This window comes from Stegostoma tigrinum, chromosome 3 (assembly GCF_030684315.1).
Source record: "Stegostoma tigrinum isolate sSteTig4 chromosome 3, sSteTig4.hap1, whole genome shotgun sequence".
Lineage (NCBI taxonomy): Eukaryota > Metazoa > Chordata > Chondrichthyes > Orectolobiformes > Stegostomatidae > Stegostoma > Stegostoma tigrinum.
The window spans coordinates 41,465,652-41,484,051 of NC_081356.1; the positions used below are offsets into that span (position 1 = coordinate 41,465,652).

Consider the following 18,400-nt stretch of genomic DNA (forward strand, 5'->3'; position numbering starts at 1 on the left):
GCATCCAAGACTGAGAGGATGGATTAATGAGGAGTTTTGAAGATTCCTGTGACATCTTGGGTCCAGTGACTACTGACTGATATCCACACTCACATGATAGGACTGAAGTAGCCATCGATTTAGTTATGGTGAGTACAATTGTACAGTAACTGATTTCTGTGTCAGTCATGCTTCATCTCCAGAACTTTGCAACAAGCACCAAGAAGTATTTTGGCTGGTGATGAGAAAGGCACTATTCCTCAGATCCTTTGTGTGCACATTACCATCAAAGTACATGCACTCACGAACAGAATGTCACTATTCTACTTCTGTAATATGCCGTTGTAAAGAAGGTCTTGAGAAAGATGCATTAGTTTTTATCAAAGTTCATCCTGAGGATTTCTGTGATGCAGGCCACTGTGCCGTAAGGTCTGTTCACTGGGATGCACACAGAGTCAAACATTGACTACACCTCATGGACTATCAACCTGATGAAAAATGTTCTTTCATCTGCCTGAAATGTTTTGGTCTTTCAGCGTAAAGAGTTGACCTCAACTCAGTGTTGTAGACTGGCATATTCCAAGGCTTGGGATGAGGAGTGCACTCAAGCTTGGAACAGCTAAAGCACAGTGAGGAAAGACCACCATCTAAGGTCCTTCAGCCAAAGTATAATGACAGTCCATTCAGTTTTGAGACCCCTCTTTGGCTGGTGATGGTTACAATACTGAGTAGATCCTGTCAGGGTCACTGTCCGGCAATGGCTTCAGTGCTGTGTAGAAATTGTGGGAGTTCTATCTGGGACTGGTTATGGTGCCAGCTAAATTCTGTTGGGGGCACTGTCTACTGTGCCACCGTGCTGCCTACATCCTGTGGGAGACACTGCCTGGCAATTGTTACAGTACAGGATAGATCTTATGTGTGACACTTTATGGGGAAGGCTGAAGTGGATGGGAAATTCTGTTGGTGAGGCTATCTGGGGTTGTTTACAGCACTGGTTAGATCTTGAGGGAGTGTTGCCTGGGAATGGTTATGTTGCTGGCTGGATACTGTTAGGAATTCTGTGTATGAATTGTTACCGTGCCAGATAGATCATTGGGAATGGAGACTACATACTGTCTGTGGATGTTGACAGAGTTGGGTAGGTGGATGGTTACAGTGTCAGGTAGATCCTGTGGGTGGTACTGTCTGTGGAACATTACAGTGCTGGGTAGATTTTGTGCAGCGTGCTGTCTAGGGAAGGTTACCACACTGGTCATAATTTGTGGGACAGCTTTCAGTGCTTGGCAATCACTGTATGGGATGGAGGGGCTGGGTACTGTCTGGGGATAGTTATAGGAATGGCTACATTCTGTGGATGGTTACGGTATCAAGTGGATCCTTGTGGGGGAGATGGTTATAGTGCTGATTAGATCCTTATGGTACTACTGTCTTTGAATGGTTATAGTACTAAGTAGATACTGTTGGTGCATTGCCTTTGTATCATTAAAGTGCTGGGTAGATCTTGTGGGTGCACTGTCTGGGAATGGTTACAGTACTCTATAGAACCGGTTTCAGGCATGGTCTGGGAATGGTTACGGTGCCAGATGGAAGCTGTGGGACTTGCCGCCTGGGGATAGTCACATTGCCAGTTGGTGTTGGTGCTGTGATGTTCTCATTGTTTGTGGATGTCTGCAGTACTGACTGTATCATATTGAGATTGGTGTGTGCGAATGGTTACAGTGCCAGGTAGATCCTGTCAGTGGGATGTGTGCAAATGGTTCCAGAGGAAGAGGTCGTGGAGAGTGGTGGGGCGTGGGCTGGTTGCAGTGCCGCTGAATTCTATGGGAAGTTGCCTGGGAATGGTCGCAGTACTGGGTAAATCCATTTGAGTTGCTCTCTGCGATGGTTGCAACCCGGGTTGATCTTATGGGACTGTCTGGGAATGGTTGCAGCGTAGAATGTCTTAGATCCTGTGGCATTTCCCTGGATGGTTGAAATGCCGGCTGGACCCTGTTGGCGCGCAGTGTGCGATGGCTGCAGTGCCGGATGGAACCTGTGGTGGGCGCTGTCTCAGATGGTTGCAGTCCGAGTAAGATCCTGTGGGGCACTGTGTGTCATTGTTTGCGCGCCTGCGCGCCGCTGCTGTCATCAACAACAACAACAACAACAACAACTGAAGGCGGCGGTGGGAGTTGGGCCCGGAGTCTAAGTCGAAATCGTTGTGTGGTTTCCGAGCACCCGCACTTTACCGTAAGTGATGGCCTGCTTGTTTCAGGCGATCTGTGGGCGGCGGCTTGAACCCCGAGGGTTAGCTCCATATTGCAGTGACCCCGGGCCCGGCGGAGCGGCTGCCGATGATGGCAGGTAGCAAAGCAACTTGTGTCCCAGGCCGCGGCTCAGTGTAGCAAGGCCTAGCGTAGTTTCAGAGGGCGAAGGGTGATCGTGACCGGGGGTTGGCAGCCCCTCGCCCTCTCCTTGTCCCCGGCCCTGACGGTCAGCCCATGAAGGTTATCCCAGGCCCTTCATTGAAGCAGCCGCTGTCTGTTTGTGTCAGTCAGCTGGCCGCCTTGTCAGTGAGTTTCCTGTGACACAAGTGACATTTTATTTCGCTGAATCAATCCTCTATCAGTTTCAATTCCAAGTTCGCCTAGATGCATCTGGCGTGACCCGCTTAGTCGTGCCCAAGTCCCTTGTAATTTAATTACTTTGTGAAATTTGATGTTTAATGCGCTTTCAGAAGGAACTCCGTGTTTTTAAAACAGAGGCCTTATAAAGGAAGTTAACTTTTCTGCTGGTGACGTTTTTCATTTCTTTCTGTTCATGTTTCTACTAACGTCTCCCTGTTGGTTCATTTCTACCCTAATGATCGATCATCTCAATTTAAATACGTTTTATAAAATCGACAGTCCATTCCCCCCCCATATTCAGCTCACCTGTGATATGTTGGTGTATCAGCTAAAATGGCAAACATATGAGCTGTCACTGTGCGGCGGAAAATGAATTGACATTTACTATTACCTGATTGAGTCGTATAAGATAATTAAAGGATTGGACACTCTGGAGGCAGGAAGCATGTTTCCGTTGATGGCGGAGTCCAGAACCAGAGGACACAGTTTAAAAATAAGGTGTAGTCCATTTAGAACAGAGTTGGGGAGAAACGTCTTCACCCAGAGAGTGGTGGATATATGCAATGCTCTGCCCCAGAAGTCATTGGAGGCCAAGTCTCTGGATAGTTTCAAGAAAGAGATAGATAAAGCTCTTAAAAGTAGTGGAATCAAGGGTTATGGAGATAAGGCAGGAACAGGATACTGATTGTGGATGATCAGCCATGATCATAATGAATGGTGGTGCTGGCTCGAAGAGCCGAATGGCCTACTCCTGCACCTACTGTCTATTGTCTATTACAGTGCAAGTAACTTATAGAGTTGGTTTAACATTTCACTTATTTTCTGATTTTAAGTACTTCAAGTTATATTTGATCATTTTCATGAAATACTACATGTTGTGCATGGATAATAGGATGTCTTAAAGGTGTCATTCTGAAATATCTCTCTTTGATTTGATTTATCTATTGTCACGAGTATCTTGTAACAAAAATACAGTGAGAAGGGTTGTATAGTGTTGCCACTCACTGGTGCAATCTTGAAACACAGAAAAATAAACCGAAGCTGAAATATCAAGGCAGAAAAATTAAAAAATGCCAAACTTTACAGTCCTTCTCAAGCGTTCCATCATGGGCCATAGGCCTGGTGGCCAAGTGCAAGGCCCCTTCTTCGCACTGCTACGACTGTAATGAAAGTTGCCAGTGTTTGTTGCCACCTTGCCTCCACTGACATCCTCTGCAGTATGGACCTCACTAATGCAGATGCCACCAATGCTATCCTATACCACACCAGCTCAAACTCAACTGCGCCACTGCCAGGAGTCTGCTTTGGTTCCACCTTGCCAATGCAGCCACTGCTGATGTTCCTGGGTCTCGAACTGTGCCCAAACTCACCACCGCTGCTGCCTTCATGAGTCTGCACTGGAAGCTGATGCCATTGGGAACTCAAACCCGCTTCTACCACAGTAGCCTTGAATCAGCGCTAGGGCCACCTTGACAATGCAGAAGCAACTAGGGACCCAAATTCACCTCTGTTGCTGCCTTGAGTCCATGCTGCTGGACCTATTTGCCACTGTTGATGCTGTTGCTGCGACCTAGTTTTTCACCAAGAGGTAAGTACAATAAAATAAATGAGGTAAAAAAGAGATGAATCGAGAAGAAAACCAGACGGAGCAGATGAATCCTGGGCTGTGAAGCCCTACTGCAACGCCATCAATCTATATTATTGGAGATTGCAAAAACTTAAATTACAAAATGTCTTCGTTTAATTATGTGGTAATGGACATTGAGTTGCTTGTCTTTTTGGATTTTAATTAATTTCAGTTATTTCTTAGTGAATTTAGGATTAGAATCGAAGAGGATTGCAGTGTTCCTGAAAAATACATGCACTGCAATTTTACAGATATTCAAGGTCTTCCGTAAGCAGACACTAATGCTTGGAAATTAAACTGGTACAAAAACTGCAAATGCTAGAGATTGGGTATCAAACAAATTACATTGGAAATCAACAGGTTAGGCAACACCTGTAAACAAAACACCAGAGTTTTAAATATAAGACTATGCTTGTAACCAAAGATATTTACAGGGGTTAGTTTAGCTCATTTGGCTGGATGCTGGTTTGCGGTGTTCACATCACTATGCAATGTGAATTCAATTTCCACACCACCAGAGGTTGCTATGAAGGATTCTCTTTTTCAGCCTCTCCCCGTGTCTGAGGTGTGGTGACCCTCAGGTTATACCACCACCAGTTGTCTCTTGAATGGGCAAATAGACTATGGTCTGGTAAGACTATGATGTAACTTAAATACAGTTTATGAAATACATTCTTTCTAATGACCATTTCAAACACTAATGTAATAATATCAACCTGAAGGGAAGTGGGCAAAGTGATAATTTTCTGAAAGGAAAGAGGGATAAGCCAATAATTTCTCTCATGACAACTTAGAAGCACTCCTCTCTCTTTCTTTACTCGTTTATTAGGTCTGAGCATCGCAGGCAGGGCTACATTTGTTGCCCATCCTTAATTGCCCCGGTGAAGGTGGTGCTGATCTGCCACTTTGGACTGCTTTAGTCCTTTGAGGTGGGGATGCTCACAATGCTGTGAGGAAGTGCTTTGATTTTTGACCCAGTGACACAGAAGGAACTGCAAAATAAAGAACAAAAGAGACGTATGGCCCAGGAACAGGTCCTTCAGCCCTCTAAGCCTGTGCTGATCATCATGCCCTGACTAAACTAACAACAAACCCTCTGCCCTTATTTAGCCTGTTTCCTCCTATTCCCTTCCTATTCAGGTACCCATTCAGATGCCTCTTAAAATCGCCAAGTTGTCTGCTTCCACCACCACCTCTGGCAGTGCATTCCAGGCTCCCAACACACTTTGTGTGAAAAACGTTCCTCACACATCTCCCTTAAACTTTTGCTCTCTTACCTTGAACCTGTGCCCCGTTGTAATTGAAACATGAACCTTGGGGAAAAGCCTCTGACTATCCACTACATCTGTGCCTCCAATAATTTTGTAGACCTCTATCATGTCTGCTGTCATCTGCTGTCTTTCCAGTGAAAACAATCCTAGTCTTTTTTGCCTTTCCTCATAGTCAATACCCTCAAGACCAGGCAATATCGTGGTGAACCTTATCTGCACTCCCTCCAAGTCCTTCTGGTAACGTGGCGACCAAAACTTCACACAATACTTCAAATGTGGCCTAACAAGGGTTTTATACAGCTGCAGCATGGTTTGCCAGCTCTTGTACTCCGTGCCCTGGCCGATTGAAAGCAAGCATGCCATATGCTTTCTTAATAACACTGGCTCCCTGTGTTGACACTTCTAGGGAACTGTGGACCTGCACACCCAGAGCTGTCTCTATGTTAATGTTCCTAAGGATTCTGCCATTCATAGTACAATTCACACCTAAATTTGATCAAAATGTGTCACCTCTTATTTGTATGGATTAAACTCCATCTGCCATTTCTATGCCCAAGTCGCCAATCTATCTATCTATATCCTGTTGTATTCTTTTACAAATGTCGGCACCATCAGCAACTCCACCAATCTTCAGGTCATCTGCAAACTTACTAATCAGAGCACCCACATTTTTCTCCACACCATTTATATATACTACAAACAATGGAAGACCTAAGACTGATCCTTCTGGAGCACGACTAATTATCGGTGTTCATTCTGGAAAACACCCTTCTATTGTTAGCCTCTGTCTTCTATGACCGAGACAGTTTTGTCCCCATCTATCCAGCCCACCCTGAATCCCATGTGATTTTAATTTTTGTCCCAATCTGCTATGTGAGACTTTATCAAATGCCTTTCTAAAGCATAACTATAACTACATCCACAGCTGTTCCCTCATCGATTATCTTTGTTACCTCTTCAAAAAGTTCACTCGGGTTGCTGAGACCTGACCTTCCCTTGTGAAACCACGCTCCCTGTTGCTAATTAGTCCATTTTCTCCCAATGTGCATATATCCTGTTCGTTTAATATCTTAAGATATCAAGAGCTTCTCCACTACAGATGTCAGGCTCACTGGCCTATAATTTCCTAGATTATCCCTGCTTCCTTTCTTAAATGGGGTAACAACATTGGCTGATCTTCAGTCCTCTGGAGCCTTGTCTCTGGCCAAAGAGGATGTGAAGATATGTGCTAATGCCCCAGCTATTTCTTCCCTTGCCTCTCATAGTAATGGGATAGATCTATCTGGCCCTGGGGACTTGTGTACCTTAATACAATTTAGGATAGCCAAAAAAGGATATAATTTTAAGTCAGGATAGTGTGTGGCTTGGAGGAGAAACTTGCAGGTGGTGTGTAATTCCCATGCATCAGCTGCCCTTGTTCCAGGTGGTAGTTGTTGTGGGTTTGGCGGGTGCAGCCTCAGGAACCTTGGTGAGTTCTCTTGTGGATAACGTGTCAGCGGAGAATAGAGTGAACGTTGAAGGCGGTGGGTATGGTGTCAGTAAGTGGGTTTTTAGTCCTGGATGTTGTTGAACTTTTCGAGTGTTGTTAAATTGCATCCGTCAAGGCAAGTGGGGAATATTCCATCACGCTCCTGACCTGTACCCTGTAGATGGAAGACAGGCTTTGGGGAGTTCGCGCCACATGCCCCACCAACCAGTGCAACCCCTGCCCCCCTCACGTACCTTCTCCTGTAACCATAAAAGATGTAACACCTGCCGATACACCACCTCTCTCACCTCCATCCAGAGCCGCAAACAGTCCTTCCAGGTGAGATAGAGCTTCGCCTGCTGCATCTCCTCCAACCTAGTCTACAGCATCTGGTGCTCTAAACGTAGACTAGATGGTTGTTTTGCTGAACATTTTCACTAGGCCCATAATGACCAACCTATCCTCCCATGCACCACTCATTTCAACTCTCACTACTAACCTCTACCCACTCCTCCTTCAACATGTCCATCCTCGGCCTCCTCTGGTGTCGCAGTGATTCAGAAAGTACGTTTGAGGAACGACATCTTACCTTCCATCTGGGCATGCCACAGCCCAGAAGACTCAACATGGAGTTCTCTAATTTCAAATTACCTTCCATCCCATCCCTTGGCTCCCTTTCCAGTCTCGCTCCTTCCCTCCATTCCACGTACTGACTCTCCCTTCCAGCTACCAACCAGAGTCCTTCCTCCCATCGACCAACTAGGTTGTATCTACTAACTGGTGGTCATTCAGCTACTACCCTTCCCCCCCCAGTCTTTATCTGCAGCTCTCCCTACCACCACATCCAAGAAGAAGGGTAATACCCAAAACATTGACTTCTCCTTTCCTCCAAATGCTGCCTGGCTTGCTGTGTTCTTCCAGCCTCCTGTTTGTCTACTTGATGAGAAGGGAGCTAAGTTAGCTGCTGCAGAATTCCCAGTCCATGACCTGCTTTTGTAGCCATAGAACTGAACTGGACAAGCCATATAAGTGCTGGTCAATGATGAATCTTCAAATATTGGTAGCGGGATAACTCAGTGATGGTAATGCTCATGAATGTCAAGGGATGATGCTTGGATTCTAACTTGCTGGAGATGGACAATGACCATTTTCTTGAGGGGAGCTGTAGTTAGGAACTCCCCAGGTGCTGGCTGCCTACCTGTTGAATTTTGGGGAGGAGGAAAGCTGGGAAACAGGGGATGGAGCATTAGGGGGATAGTGGAACTGCAGAGTCTGGGTGGGTGGATGAGGCATGCAATGAGTTGGTGGCTAGAAGGTTGGTAAGCTGGAAGGAGAAAACTTATCGTCCACAAGAGGTAAGGATGAGAAGTGTAGCCTGCAAGCTTGTGTCATGTATTTCATCTGCAGGGAGGTTTCGTGGAGGAGGGTGTGGGTAAATGAGTAGAAATGTGGTCCTCAGGGGACTGAAGATAGGGATGGAGAAGATGTGTTTTGCAAGTTGGCTGGTGGTTAGGGTGTGGGTCTGGGCTATGTGTGGAGGAGAAGTGTGGCTTACGAAGGGACTGGGAGGCAAAGTGTGGTCTTGAGCAAAAGAGTGGTGTTGTCTGCAGGACGGGAAAGAGATGTACAAAAACCAAAAGGGCATCTTGCCCTGAAGCAAACTGTCCTCTCTTGCTTAGAGGAGTCTTGTGTTCAGCATTGGCATCCCTGATGCCATTTCAGGCATCACCCCCAAGCGTCTGCCAAGGCCCAGGAAGATTAGATTTAACCTGGTATAAAGTCTTCTCCCCAGTAGCAACTCTGCTGGAGCTGTCCCTGTAGTTGCATGAGGGGTGGTCCATTAATCAAATAGAAACCAGGACAGTTTGGTGTCAAGTGAAGCTGTGTCATGTTCTTTTAAACCCGTCTTCAAATTTTGAATGCAAAAACAAGTTTCTGGAAAAGCTCAACAGTTCTGGCAGCATCTGTGAAGGAAAAAAAAGTGTTATCGTTTTGGGTCACCGGACCCAAAGCATTAACTCTGATTTTTCCTTCACAGATGCTGCCAGACCTTCTGAACTTTTCCAGTAACTTTGTTTTTGTTCCTGATTCTCAGCATCTGCAATTTTTTTCAGTTTTTATTCAAATTTTGGGCTGCTCTTTCCTCCAGACAATTGGACGATGGATAGTATGGCGTTATCCTTGCATGTCGAATGCCATTCATCTTTAGGAAATACTAAAATTCCCTGTGGATCAATGATAGCCCATTGTCTGTGACCAGCACTTCGTGGAGCCTATGTATTGCAAAAGGTGCTTGCAGCTTTCCGATCATCGTTCCTATGTTTGACGAAAAAATTCTGTGCATATCCAACCATTTGAGTGGGCATCCACAATCTCTAAGAACTTTGAGCATATAAAAGGGCCAGCTTAGTTGATGTGTAATGGAGACCAGGGTTTACCAGCCATTCTGATGAATATAGGAGAGCTGCTGGCACTGCTCCGCCAACCATCCAATCCTGGCCACCGGACATAATTTCTTGCCAGCATCTTCATTTTGGGCACCCCTTGATAATCCTGGCAGTGACTTTCGCTCAGGACAATCACTCTTGCTCCCCATAATAAAATGCTGTCCCCAGGGTGATTTGGTCACCTGGGTCCAGAAAGATTTCATTTATGGCTGTGATGGCCCTTTTGTTTTCCCCCATCACCATCAGCTGTTTTAGTTTTGCCAGAACTGCATCTTTCTGCGTCCATGGTTTGATATTGTCAGTGGTGACTGGAAGAGTGTGCAGAAAGTTTAAAACCAATGGTGTATCTGCCAGTGGGAGGCAGCTCAAGGCATCCACATTCACTACTTAGCCTCCTGGATGGTGTTCCAACTTGTAATTGTAAGCACTTAGAATGAGAGCCTACTGCTGAATTTGACCTGAAGCTATGGGCGGCATGGTCTTGTCCTTTTTGATAACCTTAGCAAGGGGTTGTTGTCTGTTACTGTTCAAAAAATTACATCCATATAGGTAATGGTAGAACGTTCGTACATCAAAGATGACCACCAAATCGTTCTCATTTATCTGGGTGTAATTGCGCTATGCATCAGCCAAAGCCCAGGGAGCACGTGCTGTTGAATATTCTTTCTCATTTGGCCATCTGTGAGCTAATACTACAATACCATATTGGAAGGCATTGAATGATGATGTTGGATCTTGCTTGGGATCGTGGTGTGACAACACCTTAGACGAAGCTGCTTCTTCACTTCTGTAAAGGCTATATCTTGGCTACAAGACCATTTCCAAGGCTAATCCTTTTTCAACAGCAGATGTAAGGTTTCCAGGGTGGAGGCTAGGTTACTTATTAGCTTTCCATAATAACGAACCAATCCAAGGGAAGACCTAAGCTCTGGTACAGATAGGGGAACAAAAGCCCTTTACATTGCCCTTATGACATCTTTCAACAGGTGTAACCTGGTCTTGTTGACTCTCTCACCCGAGTAGGTCACTTGGGGTTAAACTTGCATCAGAGATAATAGGAGCTGCAGATGCTGGAGAATCTGAGATAACTAGGTGTAGAGCTGGATGAACACAGCAGGTCAAGCAGCATCATAGGAGCAAGCAGCATGGCAGGCTTGTATATTGATTGTACTGCAGATGGCAGGCTTGTATATTAGTACCTTATGGATATTGATTACAACATACTTCTGGGAATCTTCATTTAACCACAGTTGGAGTTATGCATGACTCATATCCAGCTTTGTGTATAAGTCTTTCTAGGTCAAGTCGGCATAAGGAGCGGGAGAAGTATTGGGCATTCTAAAAGGCATTAGGGTGGACAAGTCCCCAGGTCTGGATGTGATCTATTCCAGGTTACTGAGGGACGCGAGAGAGGAAATAGCTGGGGGCTTAACAGATATCTTTGCAGCATCCTTGAGCACAGGTGATATCCTGGAGGACTGGAGAATTGCTGATGTTGTCCCCTTGTTTAAGAAGAGTAGAAAGGATAATCCAGGTAATTACATACAGGTGAGCCTGACGTCAGTGGTGGGGAAGCTACTGGAGAAGGTACTGAGGGATAGGATCCAGTTTCATTTGGAAGAAAATGGGCTTATTAGCGATAGGCAGCATGGTTTTGTGCAGGGAAGGTCATGTCTTACCAACTTGATAGAATTCTTTGAGGAAGTGACAAAGTTGATAGATGAGGGAAGGGCTGTGGATGTCATATACATGGACTTCACTAAGGCGTTTGATAATTTTCCCCATGGTAGACTGATGGACAAAGTGAAGTTGCATGGGGTTCAGGGTGTACTAGCTGGATGGATAGAGAACTGGCTGGGCAACAGGAGACAGAGTTGTAGTGGAAGGGAGTTTCTCAAAAGGGAGAACTGTGACCAGTGGTGTTCCACAGCGATCTGTGTTGGGACCACTGTTGTTTGTGATATACATGAATGATCTGGAGGAAGGTATAGATGGTCTGACCAGCAAGTTTGCAGATGACACTAAGATTGGTGGAGTAAGAGATAGTGAAGGGGACTGTTGGAGAATGCAGCAGAATATAGACAGATTGGAGAGTTGGGCGGAGAAATGGCAGATGGAGTTCAATCCAGGCAAATGAGAGGTGATACATGTTGGAAGACCCAATTCAAGAGCGAACTGTACGGTAAATGGAAAAGCCCTGGTGAAAATTGATGCACAGAGAGATCTGGGTGTTCAGGTCCATTGTACCCTGAAGGTGGCAGTACAGGTCGATAGAGTGATCAAGAAGGCATATGGCATGCTTTCAATCATTGGATGGGGCATTGAGTACCAGAGTTGGCAGGTCATGTTACAGTTGTATAGGAGTTTGGTTCGACCACATTTGGAATACTGTGTACAGTTCTGGTCGCCACATTACCAAAGGAATGCGAATGCATTGGAAAAGGTGCAGAGGAGGTTCACCAGGATGTTGCCTGGTCTGGAGGGCGGTAGTTATGATGAAACGTTGAATAGATTATGCTTATTTACATTAGAAAGACGGAGGCTGAGGGTTTACCTGATTGAGATCTGCAAAATCATAGATGGGGTGGATAGCAAGAAGCTTCTTCCCCGGAGTGGGGGCCTAAATTACTATGCGTCGTGCTTTCAAGTTGAGATGGGAAACGTTTAAGGGAGCTATGCGTGGAAAATTCTTTGCGCAGAGGGTGTTGGGTGCCTGGAATGCGTTGCCAGTGGAGGTGGTAGAGGTGGGCACGAGAGCGTCATTTAAGATGCATCTCAACAGATACATGAATGGGCATGGAGCAGAGGGATGCAGATCTTTGGAAAATAGGTGACAGGTTTAGATAGAGGATCTGGATCGGCACAGGCTTAGAGGGCTGAAGGGCCTGTTCCTGAATTGTAATTTTCTTTGTTCTTCTGTGTGAGGGATTGGATGTTTATCGAGCTGCAAGAAGCTCAAAAATGAGATTGCTAAATCTTTACTAAGTAAGAGTATCAACAAAGAAGGATAAGTTGATTAAATAGAGTAGAAGTACAGAAAAACAATATTATGGAACAGGCTCAAGCGGCTAATGCCTGTTCCTCCATTTAAACATTTAAGCTGCATTGTGGAACGGAGCAGAATTTAGCAGGAAAGCCGAAGTCTTATAAGCTCTGTCTGAGCTTGTTGCTTACCTCTAGGTAATTTGAACTGATACTCTGAGATAGTAGGAAATGCTGATGCTGGAGTCTGAGATATCACAGTGTGGAGCTGCAAGAACACAGCAGGAAAGGCAGCAGCAGAGGAGCAGGAAAGCTCATGTTTTGGGTTGGGACCCTTTAGAAATGGGGTAGGGTAAGGGGTCTCTGAAATAAATAGAGAGATGGGGATGATAGCAAATAGCGGAGCAGATAGGTGGGAGAGAAGACGGACAGGTCAAGGAGGCAGGGATGAAGCTAGAAAAGGTGAGTGTAGGTACGTGGTGGTTGGGGTTGGTCAGTGAGGTGGGCGGAGTGCATAGGTAGGAGAGAAGATGGACAGGTCAATGAGGTGGGCATGAGAGGGGGTTGCTGGTCTTGAGATGAGGTTGGGGATGGGGAGAATTTGAAGCTAGTGAAGTCCACTTTGAGACCGTTGGGTTGTAGGCTTCCAAGGCGGAATATGAGGTGCTGTTCCTCCAGTTTCTGGGTGGCATCATTGTGACGCTGGAGGAGGCCCAAGATGATACTCTATCGCATTTATATTTTGGCTCCTTAATGGTAAAGTACCCTTTGTTTCTCCACCATCAAACTTTTCTGACCACTAAACAACTTGAATCTACAACATTATGTTTTTGTTCAGTGATTCATGGGCTGATTGCGGTTGTTGTCCATTTGTTTGGATTAATGCAGCTCAGTCTTGTGACTGTTGCATACTCTTCATTTCCCCCAAAACATCATTGTTTTACTCTGCTGATGTTTCTGGGTAAACTGTCACAAAGTTTACATACTCTGAAGTTTCACCTTTTGATCTTTACCATTCCACAACATCCAGGGAGTGTAAAAAATGCGTTTTTTTTCAATTTACCAATCGAAGAGCAGTTTTCTCTCTCGTTGTTGGCTTGAATGGTGTAAAGAGCTGAGACTGAATGTCTGTGCAGCTCACAATGTACAAAGAGATAGAGGTATGTGTGATAGGACAAGAGCTACAATTTCCACATTTTATTCTGTTGTGGCACATTATTTATATGTTTTTTCAAATGCCTGTTCAATCACTGCTAATGCCTACTTGTATATCAAACCAACATTGTCTAACTCTATCCGTCCCTCAGTTTATCTGCAACAGAAACTTTTACTAATGCCTTTTCATTATTTTATTGTTCACCGGGATAACTTTTTCTATCCTCCATAAACCTGAGCATTTTCAAACCTTCGCTTGTATTCCAACTTGCACAGATCTTATTTGACCATTGACCTTGCATTGGCTTCTGATCCAACAGTGCCTCAATTTTAAAATTTTCACCTTTGTTTTCTCTCATTCCACGATGACTTCGTCCCCCTTATCTGTGTAGTCACCTCCACCCAAGGGGATATGTGTCCTCCTGCAGTCCTGGCCTCTTAAACTAACCTGCTGTGAATCACTCCTCCAAACGCTGTCATGGCCTAAGCTGTTGAATTCCCTCCTTAAATCTCTGCATCTCGACTCATTTTGTAATGCTTTTCAAAACCTAACTCTGTCCAAGGTTCTGATTATCTGTGCTAATATCTCTTTATGTGGCTGACTGTCAAATGTGATAATGTTCTTGTGAACCACCTGATAATGTTTTGAGATCCATATGTGTATGAAAATAACATAAGCATGAGATAGGACACCATGACAATGCTCTGCATCAACTAAATATACAGGACCATAAAACTTTCAAGCACAAGTGCACCATGAGACACTGTAATGCAATATGGATTTACTGTTGTAATTCTGACACTGATTTCTAGATCTTGTGTCTTTGCAACGGATGCCAGGGCTGCATTGAGGCAAGGTGCTTTTCCTAGTTTGAAGATGGTTGGACAAATTGTTTATTTCATCTGTATTTGCTTTTTCATTGCTGCCACTCAAGAAAAAATAATCTATCTTCCTTTAAAATAAAAAAAGGGACAGACTAAGTATACTTTGGGGCAACAAACAAAATACATCTGGATAACATTAAAATAATGGAATATGTTTGTAGCCAATAATCTGTATGGTCTTAGAGTAAGGCAATAATTTTCATAATGTGCCATATTTAATTTTACCTCTGTTTTTCAAATTTCTTATCATAATTGTTATGAGCATATCTTTTTAAAGGTCTTACCTTTGGGAACTGACAGTGTGGCTTTTTAAACCAATCAAATTGTAATGATGAAATGTATGTAAAAAATAGTGGTATAGACTGGTTAGCTTGACATTGATAAAAGAGAAAATATGAGTCTGTTATAAAAGGTTTAATAAGACAGCACTTGAAAACATTGAAAGGATTGAACAGAATCAGCATGAATTCATGAAAGGGAAACTGTGACAAAGCTTTTAGAACTTTTGAGGATGTAACAAGTAGAATTGATGAGGGCAGAACCAGTGGATGTTAGCTCATTTGGCTCGACTGCTAGTTTGCGATGCAGAGTGATGCCAATGACATGGGTTCAATTCCTGCACTGGCTGTGGTTACCATGAAAGATTGTCCTTCTCAACCTCACCCCTTGCCTGATGTCTGGTGATCTGCAGTTTAAGTCAGCACCAGTCGTATCTTTTTAATGATAGAGCAGGTCTATGGTCTGATAGCTCTATGGTGACATTACCTTTATCTTAATTCATTGGAATTTAGGAGAACAAGGAAAGATTTCATACAGATCTATAAAATTCAGCAAGACTAGATAGGTTAAATGCAGGAAGGATGTTCAGAACCAACAGTCACAGTTTAAGGATATGGTGTAGATCATTTAGGATTGATAGAAGAAATTTCTTCATCCATAGCATGGTAAACATTTGGAACTCCCTGCCACAAAAAGCATTTGAGACCCAAACATTGAATATTTTCAAGGAGGAGTTAGATACAGTACTTAGGGCTAAAGGGATCAAAGGATGTGGGGAGAAAGTGGGAACAGAGTACTGAGTAGCATGATCAGCCATGACCAGACTAAATCCTTATTTTCTATGTTTCTATGCACAATATTGCATGATTCGTAAGGAGGCCTCACTTATGTGTGAGACTAATAGGGTGGTTATGGTAGGGGTTTTTAGTTTTCCAAGCACAGACTGAGACTGCCATCATGTTAATGGCTTGGATGGAGAGGAGTTTAAGTGTGTACAAGAAAATTTTCTGATTCAGTATGTGGATGTACCTTCTAGAAAAGACCAGAAGCCATGAGGGCAGAAATTAGGCCATTCAGCCCATCGAGTCTGCTCCACCATTCAATCATAGCTGATAAGTTTCTCAACCTCCTCCTGCTTTCTCCTGTAACCCTTGAATCCCTTGACAATCAAGAACCTATCTGTCTCCACCTTAAACATACTTAATGACTGGCCTCCACAGCCTTCTGTGGCAGTGAATTCCATAGATTCACCACTCTGGCTGAAGAAGTTTCTCCTTTATCTCTGTTTGAAAAGGTCTTCCCTTTACTCTATTCTAAAGCTGTGCCCTTGGGCCCTAGTCTCTCCTACCATTGGAAACATCTTCCCTAAACTCTGTCTAGGCCATTCAGTATCCTGTAATTTTCAAATAGATCCCCCCCCGCATCCTTTTAAATTTCACTGAGTGTAGTCCCAGAGTCCTCAAATGTTCTTCATAAGTTAAGCTTTTCATTCCTGGGACCATTCTCGTGAACCTCCTCTGAATCCGCTCCAGGGCCAGTACATCTTTCCTAAGATATGGCGCTCAAAGCTACACACAGTACTCCAAATGTGGCCTGACCAGAGCCTTCTAGAGCCTCAGAAGTACATCCCTGCTTTTATATTCAAGTCCTCTCAGAATAAATGCCAAAGTTGTGTTTGTCTACTTGACTACTGACTCAACCTACAAGTTTACCTTGAGAGAATCTTAGACTAGAACTCCCAAGTCTCTTTGCACCTCAGATGTCTGAATTTTCTCCCCATTTAGAAAATAGTCCATGCTTCTACTCTTCTTACCAAAGTGCATAATCTCATATTTTGCTGCGTTATACTCCACCTGCCACTTCTTTGCCTACTCTCCTAACCTGTCCAAATCCTTCTGCAGCATCCCTGCATCCTCAATACTCCCTGTCCCTCTCTGTATCTTTGTGCCATCTGCAAATTTAGCCGGAATGCCGTCAGCTCCTTCATCTAGGTCATTCATGTATAAAGTGAAAAGTTGTGGTCCCAACCTTGACCCTTGTGGAACACCATTCGTCACCCGCTGCCATCCTGAGGAAGACCCTTTTACCCCCACTGTCTGCTTTTTGCCAGAGAGCCAATCTTCTATCTGTGCTTCTAACACCGTGGACCTTTATCTTACTCAGCAGCCTCCTGTGTAGCACGTTGTCAAAGGCCTTCTTGAAGTCCAGGTAGATAACATCCATTGGCTTTCCTTGGTCTAATCTGCTTGTTATTTCCTCAAAGAATTCTAACAGATTCGTCAGACATGACTTCCCGCTAATGAAGCCACGCTGACTTTGCCCTATTTTACCATGCACTTCCAAGTATACAGAAATATCATTCTTCACAATAGATTCTAAAATCTTACACGACTGAGGTTAGGCTAATTAGCCTGTAATTTTCAGTCTTTTGTATACTCTCTTTTTAAACAAGGGTGTCACATTAGCTATTTTCAAGTCCTCTGGGACCCTCCCTGACTCTAGTCATTCCTGAAAGATTAATGCCTCCACTATCTCTTCAGCTATCTTCATGAGAATGTTGGGGTGTAGTCCATCTGGCCCTGGTGATGTATCCACCTTCAGGTCATTCAGATTTTCTAGCACCTTCTCCTTGGTGATGGCCACCATACTCAGCTCTGTCTCCTGACTCTTGAATTTTTGGAATATTACCCATGTCTTCACTGTGAAGCCTGACGCAAAGTAATTGTTCAGCTCCTTAGCCATTTCCTTGTTTCCCACTACTATCTCTCCAAAGTCATTTTGCAGCGTCCAGTGTCCACTTTTGCCTCTCCTTTGTCCTTTATATATCTAAAGAAACTCTTACAGTCCTCCTTTAAATTACTGGCTCACTTACTCTCATATTTAATCTTCTTCCTCCTTTTTTTTGTTGCCCTCTGTTGGCCTTTGCAAGCTTCACAATCCTCTGGTTTCCCCCTGCCCTTCACCACATTATATGCTTTCTCTTTTGCCTTTATGCTATCCCTGACTTCCCTAGTCAGCTGTGGTTGCCTCATCGTTCCTGTACCATGATGCTTTTTCCCAGGGATGAATTTGTGCTGTATCTCCTGAATTACTTCTAGAAGCTCCTGCCCTTGCCGTTCCACTGTCTTTGTTGCTTGGCTCATCTCTTAATCAGTTTTTCCCAGCTCCTTTCTCATGCCTCTGTAGTTGCCTTTATTCAGCTGTAATGCCGTGACCTCTGATTCTGTCTTCTGCCTCTCAAATTGCAGAGTAAATGCAATCATATTATGATCACTGCCTCCGAAGGGTTCTTTCACCTTAAGCTCCCTTATCAAATCTGCCTCATTGCACGATGCTAAATCCAGAATTACCTGTTTCCTAGTGGGCTCCACCACAAGCTTCCCAAAAAGCCATCTTGTGGACATTCCGCAAATTCCTTTTCCTCCCGTGTACTATCAACCTGACTTTTCTAGTCTACCTGCATATTGAAATCTGTATGATCACTGTAACCTTTCCTTTCTTACACACCTTTTCATCTCCTTGTAAATCTTGCGCTCCAGCTCCTGACTACTGATTGGAGGTCTGTACATAATTCCAGCTATGGTTGTTTCTTTAACCTCTGCAGTTCCTCAATTCTACCCACACGGATTCTACACGATCCAATCCTATTTTGTTTCTTACTATTGATTTAATTTCATTTCTTACTAATAAGGCAACCCCAC

The 18,400-nt window shown here is 44.2% G+C and overlaps 1 protein-coding gene across 4 annotated transcripts in view; it reads left to right on the forward strand.

Moving 5' to 3' along the window:
• Positions 1-2,097: 2,097 nt before the first annotated feature.
• Positions 2,098-18,400, forward strand: part of LOC125451162 (lysine-specific demethylase 4C-like) — a 378,541-nt gene continuing 362,238 nt past the window's right edge. For 3 of the 4 annotated variants that reach the window (XR_009445567.1, XM_048527958.2, XM_059644533.1), the window contains exon 1: positions 2,098-2,208. The gene's annotated coding sequence lies outside the window, so the exon portion shown is untranslated. The remainder of the gene's footprint in view (positions 2,209-18,400) is intronic. The other variant, XM_059644532.1, reaches the window with a different exon arrangement.